The 8,576-nt window shown below is 36.5% G+C and overlaps 1 long non-coding RNA gene, 1 other non-coding gene and 1 pseudogene across 2 annotated transcripts in view; all 3 read right to left on the bottom strand.

Annotated features, from left to right (window-relative positions):
- Positions 1-902: 902 nt before the first annotated feature.
- LOC112090843 overlaps positions 903-8,576 on the bottom strand; it is a 34,278-nt gene continuing 26,604 nt past the window's right edge. Inside the window, exon 3 of the long non-coding RNA XR_002901838.1 lies at positions 903-985. This is a non-coding gene — a long non-coding RNA (uncharacterized LOC112090843). The remainder of the gene's footprint in view (positions 986-8,576) is intronic.
- Positions 7,581-7,663, bottom strand: LOC112090849 (annotated as a pseudogene).
- LOC112090846 lies at positions 7,819-7,905 on the bottom strand. The gene has a single exon (XR_002901845.1). It is a non-coding gene; the product is annotated as a small nucleolar RNA snoR118 (small nucleolar RNA).

The raw sequence follows: 8,576 nt of genomic DNA, 5'->3' as shown, positions 1-8,576 counted from the left end.
TGGCTGATATAATGCTGTTGAAGGCACTATAATTTTAGACATTTTTGTCTTATAAGAGATGTTTCCAGTTATCACTTTTTCTTGTGCTTCTACAATTACCAACAGGGTTTCTCACCAGCTTGCCTGTCTTGCTTTACTTTTGTCTATGACCAGCTCTGATTTAATGAGCTTCCTGATGGTATTATTTCTCGTTTTGTTTCAGCAGACTTTGCCCTGCTTTCCTCCCAAAAAAAAAAATTCTTCCACAAAGAGGAGAATGAAGCAGGCATAGGTGAATGAGGAGACAGTATATGAATTTTTAAATTTTTATAAAAAAAAAAAAACACTAACAAAAACTTAAATTGTGATTAGAACTTGTAAAACGAACGAGGCCTAAATTATTCTCATTACATGTTCAGTTTCTTTGGTGTGTGTTTGAAAACTATGAAATGGACTTTTCCTCTTTTCCTTTTGCTTCCTTTGTTGGCTTCTAGATAATCTGAAAAACTCACGTCTCATCCATTTGCAATTAGATTGTGCAGATCGTTGTTTTTAATTTGTTAGATTTGTTTCCTAGTCTCTCATAGAATTACACGTGTAACTTTGATTTATTTTTTTGTATAAATGTAATACTTTGATTAGCTATTGTAAGAAAATTAGTTAGTTAGAACAAACTATTTAAGAATAATTTCAGTAGTAATAGAATTCAATACAAAGAATTCATTCTTTGATTCTCAAATTCATCTTCTTTTTGAGTCTTTTTCTCAAACGTTTACACACGTTGTCTCATCCATCTGTCTTACACTCATGTCTCCCATTCAACAACAAAAAATTCCGAGATTCACCATTTTGACAACCCCCCCCCCCCCCCCCCCAAAAAAAAAAAAAAAAAAAAAAAAAAAAAAAAAAAAAAAAAAGAGATTATTAGCTGGTGAGAGTCGGCAACTGCTGTCCAAGATTGCAACCAAAGATGGAAATGGTATGAGAACACGCCTTAAACATAAACCTAATGACATAAGAGAACAAGTTAAAACCCCCATTAGTATAGTTAGTTACCGATCAATGCAAAACTACAGCATAGTAAGAGCCCGTTTGGTTCATAGATTAGAACTATGAGATTAAAATCATTTTCGATTTACGTGTGTTTTTTGTGAGAGAAAATACTATAGCGAACCATGAACCATGATTCGAATCAGAGAACGAATCCTTCGACCAAACAGAGTCTAAGTATTCCATCATATAGGCGTTCACTTCGCTAATTCGAGTTTAGAATTCGAGTTTTTCTACAGTAAAAAACTCTCACAAACAATCACATCTAACTTTTTTGCTACAGTAAAAAACTCACATAAAATCACATCTCAACTCAAATTCTAAACTCAAATCAGCGAGGTGAACGGGGCCATAGATTATATATATATCCATGCATTCTCTCGTTCAAACCTTTTTGTTACAGTATTTTCTCTCACAATTTAAATTTTATGTTCAAATCTATAAACCAAACGAGCTCTACATTCACCTGGGCTTTTCGCCTTTTCCTTTTGATAAACCTTAACTACAATATAAAGAATTAGTAGAAGCCTCATACTTAAGCATCAGTAAATTCCTTAATTCATAAAGATATGCAAAGGCGTGGTAGTGAAACCCACAATCATCAATTAAGAAAATCATAAGTTATTGGGCAAAGAGTGAAATGCCAAAATCATGATTCCACATTATTGGGCAAAGAGTGAAATGCCATTTTTATCTCTCTATTCTTTATCATTCGGAAGAGTTAATGCAAACCCACAATCATCAATTAAGAAAATCACAAGTTATGACCAAACAAAAGGGGGTTAATAGAAAAGGGAAAGCCCCCAGATGTCATAGCTTAATCTGGTCACTAGCAGTATGTAAGGAACCTGGTAAATCACAGCCAAACTACACAAACACGCACACACACACACAAATGCACAACGAATTGAAAGGAATCAGGGAAGCTTTTATTGAATCAACTAGCAACAAGGTTTACACTAGACAACTGAAAATAATATAAACCCGGAGATTTCGAGTACTAAAGAACTCACAGCCACCGTCGGTGGAGAAACCAGAGAAAACCAGTAAATTCTTGTCTAACCCTCTCCCCTAAGCTTTCGTTCCCTACATACCCTGATTCCCACTTATTTTAGCCACATCACCCTTCTAGCCACTTTCCAAAATTACTCCTTGGCCCCGAACTCTTCCTTTCTTGCCACCCTTACCCCTTCTAGTATAAACGTTCCTAAGTAAGGGTATGACACAATACAACCAAAGAAATTTCATTAACCGCCTCTTCGCATCTTCCACCACCTAAAGAAAGACACACACAAAGGACACACACACATTGTTAGGAACCACATACTAAGAGTATGACACAGTACAACCAAAGAAATTTCATTAACCGCCTCTTCGCATCTCCTACCGCCTAAACACACACAGACAGAGGACACACACACACACTAATGACTTGGGAATTTGTTTGGGTAGGAATTAGTATAAATAAAGGGTTTAGTAGCTCACTAGGGTAGGCTTTGATTTTGAGAGTTGTCGGAGACTGAGATTAGAGAGAGCTGGTGGTCTGTCGAATACCATCAAAGTTACGAGTTCTCCGGAGTCCTCAAATACTCCAGCCTATCCTAAGCTTTCTTTACGTTTTTCTTAATTTGGTTGTAAAATTCTATGAGCTAGTGTTGGTGATGATCAATAAAATTACTCTGATTGCCTTCTATTATTGTTCTTTTGTGTGAATATTAAGCTATGAGAGTCAGGTTCCTAACAATTTGGTATTAGAGCAATCGATTCTCGGGAAAAAACTGTGGATAAAAAATATTACAAAAAAAACAGGTGAGAAGAGTCTGGAATCGTGGGGTTTCGAGAACCAGAGCCGCCGACCATCGACCGTACGAACTGCGCCGGCGAGCGGCGACAAAGGGAAGACGGCCATATCTGAAATCGCGCAAGATTGACGAATATTGGAGCCATTTGTTGCGATATGGTGCTGAGACGTTCAGATCTGAGAAGAACGACGACCCTTGGCTGATGCGAACTGGCCTGCAAATCCAACACCGACGAACGACGCCAGAGATGCAACTTGAGATGAGCGATTCACGCCACGTGGGACACAGGTGGAGATGCGAACTGTTTGGAGCGATTTTTCGTGACCCGGAGCTAGATCAACTAGATCTGAAGTGAATGGCAGCAAATTCACGACGGGATCGAGCATAGATGGGGCTGGGTTGCGTGATCATGGTGCGTTCGAAGGTGATTCCGGCAAGATTTGGACAGGGTGTCGCCATTCCGGTGCGTCTGAGGCTAATTCCGGCTGAATTCGGACTGGGTCAAGTGAGTTCGGGCCGATTTGGGCGGATTCTGACGAAATTAGGGTTGGGTCCTGAAATTCCGGCGGCCCTAGGTCTGGATTTTGCAATTTTGATGTGATTGAGACTGATTCCGGTGATGTTTGGGTTGGGCCTCGAACTTACAGCAAGATTAGAGCCAAATATGGACTAGATTTTCAAGTTTTGGCATGACCGGGGCTGGGTCTGGGCGATTTGGAGTTGGGTGAGGGAGATTGGGTTTTACAATCTGATTTGAGAAAGCGAGTTGGGCCTTCTCGATTTGGAGTCCGAATCAATCCAAGGGTTTCGAGTCAATTCATGTTGTTAAAATGGCTATGAAAGGTGATGCTTTGGCTTGATATCAATGGTAGGATGCTCGTTGCCCGTTCTACAGTTGGAATGAATTAAAGACTCATCTACTTAAGCCTTTTAGATTGTCATCCGATGAGGCCTTACATAAGAGTTTCTCCGTGAAATGTCAAAAGGATATTATGACTGACTATAGACGACAATTCAAGGTACTTGCCAAACCTGGGAAAGAGATTTCAAGTTCGGTTTTAGAGAGAGTTGTCATTACAAAATTGGAAGTCGATAAAGAGCAAGTGATAGGCAGTTCAAGCAAGTTGCTTCCAGCTCAAACAACATATGTTTCAAATCAAATGGATGTTCAACAAGACTTGACTATGAATAATTTTGATGGCAAGGTGGACCAAGGCATTGAAAATTAAGTTGGTTTTCAATCTGTTGCTAGTAATGAGGGGCATCAAGATATGGGAAACAAGATGTCAATGATATCAAAATTTTCCAAGGATGTTACTATAGAGTCGGATTTTGTTGCACCAGTGAAAGAAGTTAACAGTTGAGTTCATTCTTGTATTTTAAAAGATGAATTTGATTCTGTTTGCAGCAATTCTAGGGATGTTGACAAAGGAATGAAGAGTGTACACTTGCAGCTGCCCTCCATTGTTGATGTTCTAACAAACAAGGCAGCTTTATCTGGCATGGTGGAACATGCACTGTAGCAAGATAACGCTTGTGGGAGGAAGGTTTTTGTTATAAATGAATTGTTTGAGCTGACCAACAAGGTCTTCCATTACTACAAGGATGATTTTGAGGCTGAGCTTCATGGTTTCACTGCCTTTAAAGTGGTTCAAAATTTCAACTCCAAACAGAAGTGTGAAGTTGAAAAAATAAAGTTAACAAGAACATTTGAAACAAGTTCTATACGAATCATTCCATTCAACATTCCAAGATCCAAGCTCATCAAGATTGGAAGTGGAGTCACACAGCTGCGATTACTTAACACCTTGAGGACAAGGTGTTTCTTTGGGGCGGGGCTACTGTTAGGATTCGTTAATGACTTGGGAACTTGTTTGGTTAGTGGGCTGATAGAGTTAGTTGGAATTAGTATAAATAAAGGGCTTAGTAGCTCACTAGGGTAGACTTGGATTTTGAAAGTTTTGGGAGATTGAAATTAGGGAGAGCTGGTAGTCTCTCGAATACCATCAAAGTTAGGAGTTCTCCGAAGTCCTCGAATACTCCAGTCTATCCTAAACTTTCTTTACGTTTTTCTTAGTTGGTTGTAAAATTCTATGAGCTAGTGTTAGTAATGATCAATAAAACTACTCAGATTACCTTCTATTCTTGTTCTTCTGTGTGAATATTGAGCTGTGAGAATCAGGTTCCTAACACACACACACAAAGAGTGAGAGTGAGGAGGATGACGACGATGATGGAACAAAAAATGTAAAGCATGGCACATTACGAATAACAGTGGTACCTGCTTCCAACAAAGTATACCTTTCTTTTTTTCTAAAAGGAACAAAGTATATCTTTCCATCACATGGCAAAAGCAACAAACCATACACGTCAAATAAAACGGGAATGCAAGTTCAAATCGAAGTGGGTGCAGCTAAATCAAATGAAACAAATTATAATCAGCTTGCCACTCGGTGAATTTTTTCATTACTCTTGTCACTTGTCATGTACCCTCATCAATAAGATATGGTTTACAAATAATTCATACGACCAAATTTAATACTAAAGCAACACATTTAAAAGTAAACAAAAAATTTGACAAATGAAAGTCATTTAAAATGCCCTCAGATCTCATAGCTAAATCTGGTCACTAGCAGTACAACCACAGAATTTTCATTAAGATCTTCACATCTTCTACCATATGGATATATATATATATATATATATATGGAGAGAGAGAGATGATGATGATGATGATGAAGATGACGGAGGAGTAAAAAATGTAAAGCACGGCTCATTATGAAAATCCATGGTAACTGCTTCCAACAAAGTATTTGTTCCATCACAGGGCAAAAGCAACAAAATATAAATAATATATTTAAAGCAAAGATTCAAAATATAATTGAAAAAGCTCCAGAAAAATTAAATGAAATACACCATTTCACGCCTTCAACGCTCAAAGGGTTTCTACAAGCCTTCCATGGATTAAACACTCAAAAACCTCCTCCATAAAATTTAATAACAATAATAAAATCATTCTCCTTCTATCCAATTTTCTGTATGAAATTACTTAAATAATCTTATTTATAATATATAAAGACCGAAAAGCGATGAAAATCCACTGAAACTGATACCATATACAAATCAAAGAATAAACATACAACAAAGCACTTACATACAACATAGCTTTGCGCACGTTTTCACTCCCCAAGATTATCTCAATTTTATCAAACTCTTAAAATAAACTTAAGCTCAAGTAAAGTGGCCAAAACTTAAAGCAAATCTTATTGCTAATAATTCGAAACATTTAATGATAATCTCCAAAATATTTCCAATCATGCCAACTGCACACTACCTAGGCAACCCCAAAGTTAAGATGGTCTAAATTCAAGGAAAAAAAAATTAAAATGAAAACGAAGAAAACATTTTGCCCTCATATCACAGCCTTATAGCTCAGATTTTCCTAAAAAATTGAAACTTCATTGAAAGCCAATCACAACCTCAAGGTCAACAAAGACCACACTTACCGCTGACTTTCACCACCAACAACAAATCATCATCATCATTGGCACAATATTATAATAATAATAATAATAATAACAATAATAACAACAAGAACAAGAACAGCAACCACAACCACAACAAGAGTGGCCCAGTTGGGTAGACCCTGAAAGTAATGGGAGTGAAGGTGTGGGGGATGAAGAGATGGAGGCTTAAAAATGAAGCTCAAAGCACTACCCAATTATATGTTTTTCCATCATCGGGCAAGAATGAAATACCAATTTCTCTAAATATTTGTACGCAGAAATTAATTGACAAAGGTTGCACTTATTTTGTAGTTTAAATTGCAAGAAATGGGTCACATGGTACATTAGCTAAACAATCAATGAGGCAAAATGAAATACAATACACATGCAAACAGAACTATACTTAATAATATTGTACACAAATGATAATAGAATTGCATAATCTTTTTCTTAAACTACATTAGTACATTATACTCGACAAATATCACAAGAAAATTAAATTTAGTACAAAATAAACAAAATAAAAAAAGAAGTTAGAACAAAACATTTGTCGGATAAAAGTAATTTAGAAAGCCCTCAGATCTCATAGCTAAATATGGGCACTAGCACTCCAACCACAAAATTTTCATTAAGGGGAGAGAGGGAGAGGGAGAGGGAGAGGGAGAGAGAGAGGGAGAGGGAGAGAGAGAGAGAGAGAGAGAGAGCGATTGAGTGAGAGAGAGAGCGATTGACTGAGAGAGAGTGAGAGAGAGAGAGAGAGAGAGAGAGCGAGCAAGGGAGCGAGCGAGTGAGTGAGTGAGAGACAGAGAGAGAGAGAGAGAGAGAGAGAGAGCAATTGAGTGAGTGAGTGGTGAAAATGATGATGGAGAAGATGGGGAAGGAACAAAAAAGGAAAGCACGGCTCATGATGAAATCCATAGTAACTGCTTCCAACAAAGTACATTCGTTCCATCACAAGGCAAAACCAACAAAACATACCTCTCTAAATTACAAAACTAGGACAATTGAGTGACACTTGAAAGAACCACATGTTAAACTAACAAGATATGCAGACCAAAATATTACTTGAAAAATATTTTTAACAAATCAATACATAAAGATTAATAAAATTGTAAGTAGGGTCCAGATTAATCAAATGATATAGATATTGGCACACCAAAACTAAAATATTACTTGAACAACATTAGCACAAAGAAATTAATACGTACATTTAGAGCATAAAAGCAAAAATCTAATCACATTGGGTTCAGATAAAGCTTTCTAGGCTGCATTTTTGCTAATTAGCACAATAACAAACTGATCATAGCCTAGTGCAAATCAATACATATAAATTAATATAAATGTAGGTAGTGGGTCCAAATTAATCAAATGAAATAGATATTGGAACACCAAAACTAAGATATTACCTGAAGAAGCCTAACACAAACAAAACAACATTTACATTTCTATTTAAAGCAGAAAAGCAAAATATAATTATATTGGGTTCAGATAAAGCTTTCTAGGCTGCATTTCCATCAATAAGCAGAATATTAAACTGATCAGAGCCCAGTGCATGTATCATCATAAAGTACATGCATAAAAACAGAAACGTTTATATTGTTCATAAGTAGTCAATCAGAATCACTATATTAAAAAGTGAAAAGAACAAAATATAGATTGTAACACATATGGCCTAATTTTGAAACTCCCCATTAAAAATTCAAAAAACAAAAAATAAAAACAACCAAAGAATTGTAGATATGTTATGTTATCTAATGATTAATCCGTATATGATATTTTGAATGTGCAATGATATCCTAGTGTAGTTTTTAAAAACAAAAGGTTATTTGGAAATAAATAAAATAAATAAATCTAAGAATATAGGGAAAATGCCTGTTGTTAACCCTACGCAACACCAAATTGGAGATGACCTATCCAAATTATGCAAAGGAGAATAATTTTGTCATTTTGTGAGCATTATCATGTATCCTCAAATTCTGTCAGTATGGGCTATGGAAGCTCATATATATATATATATATATATATATATATATATATATTATTTTGTGGGAAAGGAAGAGATAACTTGCATTATAGAAAGAAAATTTCTTGCCCTCAGATCATAAAGCCAATAAAAAATGAAGAATTTCATGGAGATTGAAGCCTCATTGAAAGCCAATCACACCCTAAGGTCAACGAAGACCGCCACTACCACTGATTTTCACCACCGCCAACAAGAAGGAAACAACAGCGGCGGCGG

This window comes from Morus notabilis, unplaced genomic scaffold, assembly GCF_000414095.1.
Source record: "Morus notabilis unplaced genomic scaffold, ASM41409v2 Scaffold298, whole genome shotgun sequence".
In the NCBI taxonomy this organism is placed as follows: Eukaryota; Viridiplantae; Streptophyta; class Magnoliopsida; order Rosales; family Moraceae; genus Morus; species Morus notabilis.
This window is presented reverse-complemented; position numbering and strand designations above follow the sequence as displayed.